The sequence below is a fragment of the Lutra lutra genome, chromosome 5, assembly GCF_902655055.1.
Source record: "Lutra lutra chromosome 5, mLutLut1.2, whole genome shotgun sequence".
Classification (NCBI taxonomy): Eukaryota; Metazoa; Chordata; class Mammalia; order Carnivora; family Mustelidae; genus Lutra; species Lutra lutra.
The window spans coordinates 35,073,263-35,090,051 of NC_062282.1; positions in this window are offsets into that span (position 1 = coordinate 35,073,263).

Here is a 16,789-nt window from a genome sequence, read left to right on the forward strand (position 1 = left end):
GATCCGTGCTTTTTCCAAAGAGCACAATCTAGTGTCGTAGGGATTAAGACACTTGTGAAAGCTATCTTGTTTTTGGCATAGAGTGGGGGTGTGTGAAGAGAATGTTTGCTGGTATGAAAAAAAGAGCAGACTAAAAATTTCCGCGATGTTTTTGTTCTAGAATATGCACACATACAGAGAATGATTGACACCATTTTTAGAAATTCCGAGAACTCTTGTTTTTGCATATGTGAATCAATCCTTTGACTCTGGGCTTTCCCACATGCCTTGCTTTGGCCAATGGGCATTAACAAGTGATATGCAGAGGGAGGCTGGACAAGTGCTTGTGGATCGGGGCTTGGCCTTTTGGAAAATTCCTTCTTGGGAGCTTGTGGTCATACTATAAGGAACCTTGGGCTGAATCACGAGAGGCAATCTGGAGAGAGTCTTGGAGGATTAGGGGCTGTCTTGGATGTAGCAGCTGAAGGCAGCTGCATTAGCAACATCCTTGTAACAGGAGAATCACCAGCTGAACCCTGCCAGAATCCTAATAAACAGAATTCTGCACAATAACAGCTTGTCGTTTGGGAGTGGTTTGTTATACAGCAATGGAAGATTGAAACAGCTATGACAAAGTGCTGATAACAGACTTTGTTCCTTCTCCTTCCCCTTCTTCTCCTCCTCCCTCTTCTCCTTCTCCTTCTTCCTCCTCCTCTTCTTCTCCCCCTCCCCTCCCCCCTCCTCCTCCTCCTCTTCTTCTTCTTCTCCTCCTCCTTCTACTCCTCCTCCCCCTCCTCCTCCTCTTCTTCTCCCCTCCCCTCCCCCCTCCTCCTCCTCCTCTTCTTCTTCTTCTCCTCCTCCTTCTACTTCTCCTCCCCCTCCTCCTCCTCCTTCTTCTTCTTCTCCTTCCCCTCCTCCTCCTCCTTCTTCTTCTCCTTGTCCTCCCCCTCCCCCTCCTCCTCCTTCTTCTTCTTCTCCTCCTCCTCCTTCTTCTCCTCCTCCTCCTCCTCCTTCTTCTCCTTCTTCTCTTCCTCCTCCTTATTCTTCTTCTTCTCCTTCTTCTTCTCCTCCTCCTTCTCCTTCTCCTCCTCCTCCTCCTCCTCCTTATCCTCCTCCTCCTCCTCCTTATCCTCCTCCTCCTCCTTCTTCTTCTCCTCCTTCTTCTTCTCCTTCCCCTCCTCCTCCTTCCCCTCCTCCCCCTCTCCTCCTCCTCCTCCTCCTCCTTCTCCTCCTCCTCCTCCTCCTTCTCCTCCTCCTTCTTCTCCTTCTTCTCTTCCTCCTTCTTCTCCTCCTCCTCCTTCTCCTCCTCCTCCTCCCCCTCCTCCTCCCCCTCTTCTTCTTCTTCTCTCTTCTTCTTTTAGAAAAAAACCCATGCATTGACTTAGTTCTGACTATGCCTCCTTTCCCCCTTTCCTTAAATTCCTTCTTATTATGGTTCATTGTCTCCACTTCCCCCTTCCTCGTGCAAGCATGGGTGGTCATTTTTCCAGGTGGCAAGAGTTGGGAGACACTTAGAAACCTTGTTTACTCCAGAATATCTTTCTTCTTAGTCTGTCCTGGTACTTGACACTTCAACATTACTTAAATAACAATTTTTTCCCTTCTAAGCTAAGAATTTCCGTCTCCAAAGATGAATGCATAACTATCCTTGGACACACAACATCGCTCCCTGTCATTGACCTTGGAGCCAGGCTTCCTTTGTTAGTTTGCTTTCCCAGGAAGCGGCTCAGAGGAGCTGGCCCTGCCTTGCCAGAGAACCTTGCTCCCACATTTACATCAGTCTGCAAGACTTTCCCTTATTTTGTCATCCAGTTAACTACTTCTCTTCCTTCAGTTCTTGGCTCTGTTACCACGTTCTTAGGGAAGTGTCCCAGAAGCCCCTGATTAAGGCTATTCTCCTATGAGAGGTGCTCATAGAACCAAATGCCTTCTCCAGAGCAATATCAATTTAACCTTTTTTATATGTAATTATATTACATTTATACCACCTGAGGCCATAAGCTCCAAGGAGGTAGAGATCTTGTTGATTTTTGTCCACTGGAGTATTCTCAATACTTAGAATATACTGCGAGCTGTGGAATGTGTTCAATATATGTGTGTTAGAGAAATGAATGAATGGATGGAGGAACTGAGATTCTGAACAATTGACTTCTCTTTTACCTTCTTACTTGAGACAGTTTTGTGCCTGGACTGGGTGTTTCAGTCCTATTATGGGCAAGAAAGTAGGCCCCTGGCATTCTAAAAGCTCTAAGAGATGTTTCAAGGGGGGAAATCTGTTAAGAGTGCTATGCTTAAGCTAAGACTTACCAAAGTATGATGGATCCCCTTGCAATGCCTAATCCATTTAAATTCTTACCCCTGAATAAAGACCTTCTCAGAAGCAAGAAAACTAATAAGAGTTCACATGAGTACTAGCACACCTTGTAAAAACATCACTGGGCTGCCATAAATATTCCTGTTTTCCCATGCAATAAGAGTTAAAAGCTTCCCTTTCTTTTATAACTAAATTTCAGATTATTAAGGAAGAACTGTAATGCTTTATTTTAATTGAGGTACAACTGACATATAACATTGTATTATTTTCAGGTGTACAACATAGGGATTTAATATTTGTGTACACTTTAAATGATCACCATATTAAGTCAGAACTATAATGTTTTAATACACTTGGCAGTTCTCACACTTATCTTCATTAAAATAAGTAATAATTAAGCAGAAAATCATTCATAGTGGGTTTACTAATGTGAGCAGAAAAAAGGAAATGTTGGAGCTTTATGTTTTATTTTAACACTGCTATTCTGACTTTGAATGGGTTGAGCAAGAATGGCAATCATGATTTAGCCAATATTCAATTTATGAATAGCGTTTTTATAATCCTCTGAGGGTTGTGAAATCAAAACCTCGTACGTTTATTTCCTCAGGGATAACTGCTGTTTATTCTTTAATTTAGAGTATCTGGGAAGTAATTGACCTGGAAAAGCATTTCTCAAAATGTGGCACTTACGACAGGTAAGAGGAAAACGGTTTCTATGGTCAAAAAAGTTTAGGCAAAGCTGGATTAAACAAAATTCAATGGTATTTTTCTTTTTTTAATTACAGAGACTGATAACATTCATTGTAAAGCTCCAAGAAAAAAGGACGTAATAGACAGCATTTCCTACTGTCATCGGGTCACTGAATTTTAAAATGAAATTCAGTATTATAATTTTATTGTTTTGGTTTGTGGGCTCTTTGGAATTTAAATGTGCTCTGCTAAACACTTAGAAGTCTTCTTTTATGTATTTAGAGAGGTTTGTCTATACATTTACCAAATCCCTGGTGACTTATTGGTCTCCTGGTCTTTTCCATAACCACAGCTCTCTGATCCTCCTATTCTAGGAACTATGTACTGGGTTCCTATTCCTATCAGCATGCTAGTTATGATAATAGCTAACCTTTGTTGAATCCTATGTGCCAGGCATGACTGTAAAAACTTCAATGTGATAATTCATTAATCACAACAGAACAATCCTTTGAGTAGGTATCCCATTTTAACAGCTGTAGAAGCTCAGAGTCCAATGAATTTAGTAGGTGGTGGGGTCAGGATTGGAACCTGGGCAGTCAGGCTCTACTCTGAACCCACAGCACTATGCATTTGTAGAACTGGTTTACCAGCTAACTTTTAGAGAACAACCTCTTGCTCAGATGGGAACTACTTGTAATTTTAGGGATGCTGAACAAAGAAGCAAAGAAGTACAGTTTAATGTACCAGTTTGACATCTGTTCACTCCATTCATGTATTTGGCAGTCGATTTTTCCAGAAGATGTCTTCTCCTTTTAGAAATACAGATGCTGTTGTTTTGGTGTGGTGCCACGAGAAGGATCCTGTGCTTCGCTCCTAGGATAAGGGACAACTAGTGTTTAAGTACAGGCTGCTCCTGGGTTTTCCTTTTCTTCCTTTTTCCTTTTTTTTTAAATGATGTGGCTCTCCATAGAGAGCCAGCCTGCCTCTCTATCTGGTCCTGCTCTTTGCTGCCATCTGAGATCTTCCTTGTCTTCTGCTGGTCCCTGTGCCCTACAGAGGTTACTTCGTTAGAGCAGGGCTGGTTGAGTTTTTGCAGAAAATTGCCTTTCATTCGGCAGTTCCTCACAGTTTAGACTCTTTTCTTCTTTATTACCCTAATAATTCTTCTAAGAATGTTAAGCCACATTCTACTTCCTCTATATTACCCCCAAACTTATCTTTCTATACTTGTTTATCAAGTATATGTAAAATTAAAATGAAGTATTAAAATGTATTGATTATTAGAGGCAGAGCATAGCTGAAGCTTTATAATAATCTAAGGAGACAAACCACTATGCTCTTGGGTTTTAATTATAGTTTTGTTTTTTTGCTCTAAATTGTGAAACGTTGTCAAGGTTTTCTAAAACAAGAGAACTTAACATTAATCGAACATTAGTTTATCTTCTCTACCTAGAAGCTATTTTCTGGGTGCCTGGGTGGCTCAGTGGGTTAAGCCTCTGCCTTCGGCTCAGGTCATGGTCTCAGGGTCCTGGGATTGAGCCCTCCATTGGGCTCTCTGGCCAGTAGGGAGCCTACCTCCCCCTCACTCTCTGCCTGCCTCTCTGCCTAGTTGTGATCTCTGTCAAATAAATAAATAAAATCTTAAAAAAACCCAAGCAGCTATTTTCTTTACCAATTCAAGCTCTCAGATGAGTAGTTTACTTTTGCCCACACCCTCTTTACTCCTTAGAAACCTTTGTTATTGGCTCCTATCCTAATTATTTAGCTAAAATCACTCTCTTGAAAGTCACTAACAACCACCTTATCACCCAGTGTAAGTCTCAGAACCCATTTTCTTGGACACTTCTGTCACATGTGACACCAGTGATTGGCCACTATGGAAAATGTCTCTTCTCTAGGATACTACCACTGTAATTAACATAGTCTCTGAGCACATTACCTCTGTCATAATACCTGTAATACTTTATTTCCCTAAAGTCTATATCTCCTGGATAGTGAGCTTGAGGGCAGAGACTGTCCTTGACAAATGGTTAGGTGAATATATTAAAAAATTCATGTTAGTGTGATAATGAAAGGAGGGAAGAAGAAAGTAGTGCATGGACTGACATAGAAAATGAAATGTCAAAACTACCCTAGGTATTCATACAGTGAAATGTGTCACTTTATGCTGTCTGAGGACCCATAATATTTGGTAGTAGAAAGGCCAATTGAAATTGGAAATAGCATGCTGATTTCTAAAATTCTGAATTTCTAAAATTCAAATTTCTAAAAATTTTCTAAATTCAACTTCTAAAATTCAATTTCTAAAAATTCAAGACAACAACACAACTTGAAATGTGTAGTTTTGACCTTAGCCATAATGTTTGCATTTCACAAATCTCATTCTGTTTTAGAACAGCTGTAAAAGGATGCTCACTTAGGCTTAATTAGTACTGATTAAATCGTGATCAGCAACAGGAACTGTTCTGTAATTATTCTGCTTCTTCACTAGATGGTGCTTGTGAGCTAATTAGAAAAAAAGATTGGGTTTATGGTTTATTCACTGAAGGGGAAGCAAGGGGAAAATTTGTGAATTAGATAGAATAAGGCTATGAAAAATTAGAAAAATTTAAGACAGCACTTTAGAGTTATTAGAGTACTTGGAGAAAATCTCATCTTCCTTTTTGGTAAAAATATTAAGCCTTTGAAAGAAAAAAAAATTCTCATTAAGAATAATCACTAAATTTTGATGTATGGTGGGCTAACCGTCCAAACCTAGTGAATTAAAAAATTCTCTTTCCTCTCCTTAAAATGTAGCATTAATCTTTGGCTAGAAACAAAACCATTTAAATTGTAACATGTGGAGAGTAATCGTTCCATTTTATAGTGTTACTTGTGAAATGGGTTATTGTCTAGATTTTAAATGGTGTGATAGGATATTCCTTTCTTTTCATTTATTGGCTTTCAAGTGTAGGAGTTGAACGAGAAGGCTCTGGATTCATACTGCTTGACTTTACTCCAGATCTGCCCCTTCCTAGCTGTGTAGTCTTCGGACTTACCCTCTCTAGACTTCCTTTCCCTCATCTTGGAAAAAGAGGGTGCCATAGTTTTTACCTTATTGGATTGTTGTGACAATATATAAAAAAAGACTTAAAATGGTGCCTGGCACATAGTAAGCCCTCAAAAAATGTTAACATTCTTGACATTTCTCATCGTGTTTCACTTACCAATGAAGACTGATATATTCCGAGTCACAAAACAATCATGGAAAATGTCACTTTAATTAAGTTAGCCTTTCTTTCCTTTTTTCTCCTTCTAGTATCCTAACCTATTATCGCTCTGTCTTTATCTATGAAACTCACTTATATTTACCAAGTGTTTGTTTGTTCAGACCATCCCTTCAAGCTCAGTCGAGGCATTCATGTTCTTGCTCTGGGACCACGCTAATCGTCTCTATATTGTTCCAATTTTGGTACATATGCCGCCAAAGCGAGCATGAGGCATTTATGTTCTAATGTGCGGTGTTTGGGATAGCTTAGCTTCTTCTGAACTTCAGGAAAAGACGGTTTCGTTCTCTTATCGTAGATCCTGAGATTGAATGAGTGCAGTGACCAACAGCAAACTTCTCCCTTTGAAGCTTCTGTTGCTCTCAGAACCTGAAGGATGCCACAGGGGATGGTAAGTATCACAGCTAAGAAAGCAAAGAGTGTGAGGAAGAAATTATTCCAAGGAAATATGTATTCTTCCCCAAATGGTGGCAATATGGATGTCAAAAAGAAAAGGACATACATTTGAATGGATACGTTTTAAAATGAAGAAAGGTTATGTCCACGTCTAGGAAGAATCAGGAACAAAATCACCAGTCACCATTTTTGTTTACACTTATACGTGTAGTGTACGTGGATCCCCACGCCCCAACTGACAGTTATCATCACGGGATGTGACTGACAGACCTGTGTCCTTTGTGCTGAAAACTAGGAGATGATCTGCGGAGGAAAGGTAAGTGATTTCCTCGGTGGACCGTGACTGCCACAAGACAGCCGGTATTCACCAAGGGGTTACTCTGCTATCACATTCAATGCTCACTACGCCTCCACGAAGTCACCAATGTTATCATCTCCAGTTGCCATTATTACCATTCTTCCCATTAACGAAATGGGTATTTGGAGATGTTCAATAGCTTTTCCTAGATTGCATAGTCAGCAAATGGCTGAGCTAGTTAGTATTCAAACCCCATTCTGACTCCAGAGCCTCAGGATTTTATCCATTTTCCTGAGATGTCAGTTCAAACAAAGACATTGTTTGAATTGATTCTGGAAGTATAGGCAGCACCCTAAATGGCACATTTCCTAATTGGTCTTCCCTGCTGAGACATTAACTTGTCAACATAGGGCATTATCCCTCATTAGTTCCCCGCATGCCTGGGTAGTCAAAGAATCCAACTGTCCTTCCTAATTTGAAGACGATACCACTGCATGTGTGCTGTGGCTCAGAAAAAGCAACATCTGACAAGCAGTTCTTCCCGCATCATGTATACATGCAGATCGCTCTCTGGTTTGTGGTTCAAGCCTCTGTCGGCAGAGCCTTGCTTCTGTATCTTGTTCTGCCAAAGTGTGGTTAGCTGAAGCTTAGTTTGAGAAAGGCTTCACTATCACCGAGCCTGTATGCTCACCAGAGCCTCGTCTGTTCCCGTCCCTAGCCACTCCTAGCATTGCCTCACCATCGTCAGGACGGAAGGATCATCAGAAGTCGTTTGGCTTCCCGGGTTTTATAAGCAAGACCTGTTTAAACAGTGTTCCGAGGTCCCTTTTAAGTACATGTGTGGTCCATTAGACCTGAGTCACGATGATTCACTATTTCAAGGCTCGTGGACAGAATGACCTGCCAAACTTGGTTACTGAGACTTGCCATTTGTTTTCTCAACCCCGAGATACTTGCTCATTGGACAGGAGATGGTGGTCATGGTTCAGAGATAAAGGGAGGTTTGGTCACTCTCCCTGTTTTAGAAAACTTCCCTGTGGATTAGGTGCTTGACTCCTCTTCCGGGGCCCATCAGTCTATAATTCTTATCTAGTCACTCTACGATCAACTGTCTGGCAGAAACACAGCTGATGGCTGGGATGAGGGGTGAACTTGGTGACAGCGGGTCATGATAGCTTGGCATTCATCTGCCAAATAGGCAGCTGAACTCATCCGCATGGTACAATATCACCCCTTCTCCTCCTCCTCCTTCTCTTTCTGGACCACATTTACTGGCTACATCCCGTAAGCCAGGTGTTAGGTTAGCCAGGGTTTCTCAACCTCAGCATCTTCAATATGCTAGTTTGGACAAGCCTTTGTTGTGGGAGGTTGTCCTGCATGTTGAAACAGCATCTGATCCTTATCTACTACATGCCGAGAGTACTTTCTCCTTCTTTCCTAGGTGTGATAATAAGAAATATCTCCAGACACTACTAAATGTCTCTAGGGGGGCAAAATTACCCCTAGAGAACCACTGGTCTAAGGATATTGTTAAATTTCATCCTCATAATAATTCTATGAAACGGAATTAATATTTCCCATTTTACAGGTGAGGAAACAGAGACTTATAATGTTAAGAATTTGTTGAGGATCATACAAAAAGTGAATTCTGAAGCTGAGATAGTAGCACAAATCTGACTTTAAATCCCGACATCTTTACCTCTATGCTATACTAATTACTATTACATGAATTTTGGGTTCTTTTACTTAAGCAGGATCTATGTCCTCTGAAAGTCCACTCCCAGATCATAGTTAACTCCTTTCAGTTCTTGCATATATTTTATTTTTTCATTATTCCATGCCTTTGCACACACTGTTCCTTCTGCCTAGATTAACTTTGTTGCCTCTCTCCATCTAAAGAAAGCGAATTCACCTTGTAGCCCGAGTTCTAATGTCACCTCTTGTATGACACCCGACCTGGTCACTGTACATGTACCTACCCACATCCACTCCCACAAGTTGCCAGAGTATTTTGTATTCACAGGTAGAACATGGATGTAATTTTGAGTGACCTTTTAAAAACATAGAATGGAAAGAAATAAGATCGTATTCTAAGAGTTCAAATGTGTGATAAACATACTGTATCAGATTAGAGATTTATGAAGTTACTTGAAAGAGACCAAGCTGTCCCTGGTTTAAAAGCCTTGGTTATTTCCTGATAAAAGGACTGCTGTATCCAAAGAAAAGGATTTGTGCATTAGAATAGGGCTTGGGCTCATGGAAATAAAGTCAGAAGCACCTGGTCATGATGTCCATCCCAGCACCATCCAGGGACAAAGTGTCTTCTGTTGGACAGCTGAGTGGTAGAGCCTGATTTTGTTGGGTGTTTGACCCTCCACCACACCATTGTTTCCCTAAGGATGGAACCCATACCACAGAGCAGAGATGAAATGATGTACATAATACATGCACGTCCTTAAATAACATAGACTCATATGGCAAAAATGTGATCACATTCTGATACATGAAGCAAAAAGTTTCAATTTGAGGCCAGTGTGTGTCTTGAATGCCTTTAATACCAATCTCCCTTTTAAGCATAGAGAGAGCAGGATTCGTGCTCATGTCCCTTTGCAAATAATAATTTCTACTTATATTATTATGTAGTTTACATTTATTCTTGTTTCTATAATATGTTCCGTTCAATCGATCAAAGGCAAGTTACATTAGTTTTCCATTTATAGTAGTGATTTAATGTTTCTTTTAAAAGCAACAAGTTAATGAAATCAATCAATTTCTTTTTTTTTAATTTAAATTCAATTTATATCGACATGGATGGAACGGGAGGGTACTATGCTAAGTGAAACAAGTCAATCAGAGAAAGACAATTATCATGTGGTTTCACTCATATGTGGAGCACAAGAAATACTCCAGAGGATTATAGGGGAAGGGAGGGAAAACTGAATGGAAAATGAATCAATTTCAAGAAAAAATGAAATAAATAGCCAGCTAGTTGTGGTAAGGAGATATGTCAAAGTCAGGTGGGATTAGGATGACCAACTCATCCTGACAGGAAAACAGAACATTCTGAATCCTGCTTCAGTCCTGTGCAAATGGAGATGGCTGCTTACCCTAAGTAGAATACAAAAGGGTTTGGTGTTCCACAAACACTGTATTACTCATTCAAACTGCAAGAAATGCAAGTCAGCCCAGATAATTCTAATGAAGAGACACAGAGGTGTGGGCAGGTCGAGGGAACAAACTGGGTACTGAGGTGGTCCACAGAGACTAGCAACAACTGGAAACAATCGCTTATCTGGAGGCTGAAGACCCAAGGGGGAGGAAGTGGGGTTTCCAGGCTCAGGGCCCAGGCAGTGATGCTGGAGCCTAAACGATGAGATTCCTAGTGGTCTTGAGGGATGAGGGTTCTGCCAGGAGAAGTGGAACCAAGCAAGGAGAGACTCAGGAGGAAACATCCCAACTTTACTTTTTTCCCCCTCCTCTGATTTCCTGCTGGTGCATCTCTATACTTGAAGCCAAACCGAAGCCTCTGGCAAGGAGGGTAGGGGGTTCCTGCAGGACCCTGGGGCTAACCTCTCCAGACAAGAAGCGAGGCAAAGAAGAGCCGACAAGGAAGATGGACGGAAAGGAGCCAAGTAAAACCACATAGGAGTCCAAGTTCATTAGATCATCTTCTAGTATGGCTTGTCATGTAGGTATAGGAAGATAACAGTCTGGTCAGCCTGACCCATGGGTATTCATTTTTTTTCTCATTAAATGTTAATGAATCATACATGTTGGTTTTATAAACCAGGCTTTTGTGAGCTTTGTCAGAGTAATTTTTCCTGAGTCTGATAAACTCTGGGATGTTGGAATTGTGTTTCTGAGAGACAGAGTCCGGGTCCGATGAATTTGCCAAGCAAATGTCACCTTGTGCTAGATTGCATGAACCGTCCACTGGCCTCCCTCGGAAGAAAAATACACCTTAACCTCACAGTTGCATGAGTTCTCCTCCTTTTGTTAAAGTGTTCCAGTTACTGAAATTTTTGCGTTCTTTGGGTGACCCACTTGCTACTGTACTGAATTTCTCACCCACAAACCTGTCTTGCTTGTGAACCAGACTGTATCTCGTACTACCCGACCCATGATGGTGTTTAGGTCCGGAGTCCTTAGTGGGTCACATAAAGTTCTTTGAAATTTGGGTCTTGAGTTTCTCTTTAGTTTAGTTTTCATGGTATATCTTTTTTGATAGTTTTACTTTCAACTTTTCTATGCCCTTATGCTTTGGATCTGTTATTTGTAGTTTTTTGTTCAATTTAATTTTTAAAAATCCAGCTACATAGACACACACTGATTCATAACCACACACAAATCTCTACCTATTTCTTTCTCTATCTGTATATATTGAAAACCACGAGCTCATACCAGTATCTATTAATTCCAATGTGACTCTATTTTTTTTCTCTTTCCACATTTGTAACTCAAAAGTGAGGAAATTTGCTCCCAGTACCCTAAATACATTTACTTATTTGACCAACCCCCCAGTTGGTATCCAGATTCCTGATGCTACTGTTGCACCTGCCCTGGTGGATGCTCTTGTTTCTGCCCTGGAGCTCCAGTAGCTCACGCCCACCTGCTCCTCTTATATAGACCCTTGTTCGGCTTGGCCTTTGACACCCACATGCAGCTGTCTCTCTGCATGGAAACCTCTTTAGCTCAGATTCTTATTTCCCCTTGCTGGGCTGCCCCCAGATATGGACATGCTGTTCATCTTTCTTAGGTCTTAACTTCTGCAACTTGGTCCCTTACCTGTATAGACACGCTCCAGTGTCTAGAACGGATATCCTCCTTACCTCACTTGGATTCTGATGCTCCTTGGCCACACCCCCTTGTGAAGGTCTTCTTTTCCATTTGGGCTCTTGAGCCTACTGCCTCATGGCTGTTGGTTCCCCACACCCATGTGGACTCCTTCATCTTTCACAGGACACCCCTCTGTTGGACACCCTACATCGGACTGCCCTATTGCATGGATGTCCTTATTACCCTGCTTGGTCTCTGACGTCCCTTGCTGGACTCTTCTTTCATGCTGGTCTTCTTTGCACTATGCTTGAGGTGTGACTTCCTATCCTGGACCACTGTTCTCTATGGATGCCTTCTTCACCCCACTTTTCCCTTCCCTCAAGGCTCTGACTCCCTATGACAGGAAGCCCTCCCAAGGGGGACACTACTTACTCCACTCTGGTCTATGACGCTCCACTCTGGGCCACCACAACTCCCCCAATCAGGGGGATGCCTACCTTGCTCTGCTTCTCCTAATGGTCTTAGAACTCAGTTTTTAGGAAAGGAGAGATAAAGAATGAAAAGAAAAGGAAAGGAAAGAGGAAGGGATGACTTACATTTTTGAAAAGATCACTCTGCTGTTCTGCTGATAGCAGACCAAAGTTGAACAAGGGTTGAAGCAGGGATACCAGTTGGGAAGCTAATGATCTCTAAGTAATATGTCAGTCGTTGTACTTAGTGTGTGAGCAGTGGCAGGGAGCAGTCATCACATTCTATATTTGTTGTTGAGATAGCGCCAACAAGATTTGTTGAGGAAATGTGTGGATATGGGTGAAAAGAATCAAGGATCACTCCATAGTTTTTCTCCTGAACAAGAGAGAGAGAGAGCTGCAATTCATTGGAATGGGTACTACTTGGAGCAGAGTAGGTTTGGGATTAGAAATCAAGAGTTTAGTTTTGGACATATTAAATCTGAGATGCTTTTAATCATTCAAGTGGAAATATGTTTAAGAGACAAGAGTTCAGGGGAGAGATTGGGGTTGGGGGTCGTGAAGGTATATATGGAATTTATAGTCTTGAGCTCACCTAGGTATGAGTAGAGATAGAGAACAGAAGAGGGCTTAGTACTCCAACATTTAAAGTTTTGGAAGATAAGAAAAAATCATCAAAAGAGACCAAATAAGAACAGCTCTTCAAGTAGGAAAAGAACCAAAAGGGTGTGATCTCTCATAAGCCGAGGGAAGAAAATGTTTCAAGAAGAAAACAATGCTGCTGACCCAGTAAACAGTAAAACTGGTGATTCAGAAGAGAGTAGGAGAACTGTAGAAGCCATGGCCTTGATTTAAATGAGAGCAGATGGGAAGCATGTTCCACTGGAGGAGTTGGCCCCCGAAGGGACCCCGAAGGGACCATGGGCAGTTCACCATTTCCAAGAGGCAGGAAGGCAGGGAGACAGAGTAGTAGAATTGGTGGGGGAGAACACGTGGAAGGTACTCCTCTGATGGTTTCCATTTTCTCAGCGACGTTGGAACTAAGGCCCAGAACTGAGAGAAAGGAGGGAGAAGAGGTATTTGTGGTTCAATCAGAGACGTGCAAAATAAATTTCTAGGACAGTAGAACAGTGAATAGACTAGGGAGATGAGGATTGCCAGGCAGTGTCAGGAGACCTTTGTAAGTAACTGGAAATGAGTGCTAAGTGAGACCTGTTGTATGGTGGTTTGCTTTCCTCTAGCCACACTGGGTTACTGAGGCTAGGCACAGAGTAGGCAAAGAGTTGGATTTGGGTAAACTAGAGATCTGTGAGAGGGGCAAGGGAGTTTACTTTGAAGAACCAAAAAATACTAGGCTACTAAATATTGCTCATGTATAGTTCTCAGGTTTAAAAAAATTTTTTTAAAGTTTTATTTATTTAAGTAATCTCTACACCCAATGTGGAGCTCGAACTCATGACCCGAGATCAAGAGTCACATCCTCTTCAGACTGAGCCAGCCAGGGGTTTTGTATTAAATTAATAGATCAGAATGTTTTTAAAAATGAACATGTTAGTCTTAGGGCAGATACTGAAAAACAAAATAAAGCATAATACTCTCTAGATCTATCTGTGTTGTTGCAAATGACAAGACTTTATTCTTTTTTTATGGCTGAGCAATATTCCATTGTATATATAGGCCAGTCAGAGAAAGACAAATACCATATGATTAAAATTGTATAGTCTTGTGTAAAATCACTTGATCTATTCATTCATCAAAGGTTGTCTGTATATGTGCCAGGGTCTTCATTAAAGCTCTAGGGACACACAAATGAATGAGACATGATCTTTTACCGATTTGGGGTTTGTTTGAAAAATATATTACTTGAAAAATAATATTAAAATATTTGAAAAATAATATTAAGAGTTTATACAATAACTATAAGACAGAATCCTAAATATTTTTTTTCAAAGATTTTATTTATTTATTTGAGAGAGAGACAGTGAGAGAGAGCATGAGCGAGGAGAAGGTCAGAGAGAGAAGCAGACTCCCCATGGAGCTGGGAGCCCGATGCGGGACTCGATCCCGGGACTCCCAGGATCATGACCTGAGCCGAAGGCAGTCGTCCAACCAACTGAGCCACCCAGGCGTCCCAAGACAGAATCCTAAATATTAATAGGTGATAGGAATCATAGGTTCTAGATCTGACTTACCGAGCTCTAATTTCAGTGCTTCTGCATAGTAGCTATACAGACACCAGAAAGTAATTAAACTTTTCTAAATCTCAGTTTCCATGTTATACAATGGGCATGATAGTACCTTCTTTACAGAGGTGTCACTAAGATTATGCTATTTAATGATCTTTAGAAATTGGTAGTGTTATTAGCACATGATGTGGGCTAAATAAATATAACTATTATTGTTATTATTACTACAGATGTATAAAAAGTGTTTGTAAATGCCTAAGAAGAAGGCATGATAAATGGTAGGTTTGCAAAGCAATATGCCTACTCAAATTATCATGCATTAGAAATGACCTTACTAATAAATTTATGAAGCTCTATTATAAAAAATGGACAATCAAATATTTACATAACAGAAAGAAATTTTAGGAGTGAGATAACGGATGAGCACAAAGGTGGGCATAGCCATGGGAACTGTGCACAGGCTGGGCAGGAATTGAGATGCAGTCAGAGTGATGTGGCAAATGGACTGATGGAAATTTCATGAGCGGTAGTAGGAAACAGAGAACTGAAATTTCCACTGACCAACTGTTCTTTTCACCCAAGGCACTTTTAGTAATGCAATTTTAGCTTTTGTAAGTCGAGGCTGAGATCTCTTTCTACCACATCAGAGGATGCATGTATTCAGCATTGATAAATGATCCACAAAGTGTTCATGTCTTGTTACGTGTCTGAAATAGTCTTTAAAATGGTTTGTTGAATTCCCTTTTCCTAGCATTGTAACAAAGTCATTTTAGAGCCTCCCGTCTAAAATGGCTAGAACATTTCATCAGTCCGGCTCATATAACTGTAATAGCTATTACTTATTTAGTCCTCATTATGTGTTTTACGAAGCACTTGTGTGTGTGTGTGTGTGTGTGTGTGTGTGTGTGTGTGTGTAGAGTTTTCTTTAATCCTTACAATAGCTTTGCTAAGAGGCATTTTCATATCCATGTGACAGATGAAGGAAGTGAGACCTAGACAGTTAAACAGCCTGCCATGGGATGGACACCTGGGCAGGGATGGACACCTGGGCAGGGATGAAAGCCGGATTTGAATGTGTGTTGGCCTGACTCCAAGATCTCAGAAGCAGTTTTCAGGAGGTTGGATCTTGTCAGGTAACATGGCATAACTGCACCTTTCCCGCTGATGTTCATGTCATAATTCTCTTTTCTCCATAGTACCAAATAGTTCATAAAGGGAGTTAAGATGTTGTTTGGGGATCATTTGATTGTGTTGTTTGCACATCCAGCCTGCTAGCCCCGAAGCAGAGGATTGCAAAATCGTCACATAGTCTGTCTGTGTATTCTATTTCTAATCAGATCCTTCTGTGATATGATCCATGGAGAAAGCGGTGGTGCCAGAGAGGGGTTGTAAACCCAGTTTATGAATCTTGGGAATGTCTCAATTTTCATTCAGCCCTGATATCTAAATATTGTCATTGTTCTGGAACATCCGCATGAAGGGTCCTGACAAACACACTTCTCAATCTGATAGAAGTTAACTCAGTATTACCTTTAACCGAGGCTGGCCCTCAGTCAAATGCTTTTATGATGTCACTAGCTTGTGGAACCAGCTGATACACATTGTCTATTAATTTTTAGGGCTGAATTCAATCCTTTATTTCCTCAGCCTGGAGGCAATGTAGAATTGGGATACTCAGTGAGTAAGAAGGATGGAAGATGAACAGAGCATCATCTGAGTGTGTCAAGTGCAGGGGGTATTTACTTCTTAGACATATCAGGGAAGATCAGGTAGACAGGTTCTGGGTAGGGCTGTTGATTGACAATGTCACACCTGAACTTGACCAATAGTTTTTTTTCTTTTTTTGTTTTTAATTTTTAAAAATTTCTTTTTAGTGTACCAGAATTCATTGTTTATGCACCACACCCAGTGCTCCATGCAAGCATGCCCTCCATAATACCCACCACCAGGCTCCCCCAACCTCCCACCCCCCACCCCTTCAAAACCTTCAGATTGTTTTTCAGAGTCCATAGTCTCTCATGGTTTGTCTCCCCCTCCAATTTCCCCCAGCTCCCTTCTCCTCTCCATCTCCCCATGTCCTCCATGTTATTACTTATGTTCCACAAATAAGTGAAACCATATGATAATTGACTCTCTCTGTTGACTTATTTCACTCAGCATAATCTCTTTCAGTCCCGCCTATGTTGATACAAAAGTTGGGTATTCATCCTTTCTGATGGAGGCATAATACTCCATAGTGTAAATGGACCACATCTTCCTTATCCATTTAAGATTTCATTTATTTATGTGAGAGAGAGAAAGAGAGAAAGAGAATGCATGTGGATGGGGGAAGAGAAGAGGGAGAGGGAAAAGTAGACTCTGTGTTAAGTGTGGAGCCCCATGTAGGTCTCCATCCCACAATCCTGAGATGGTGA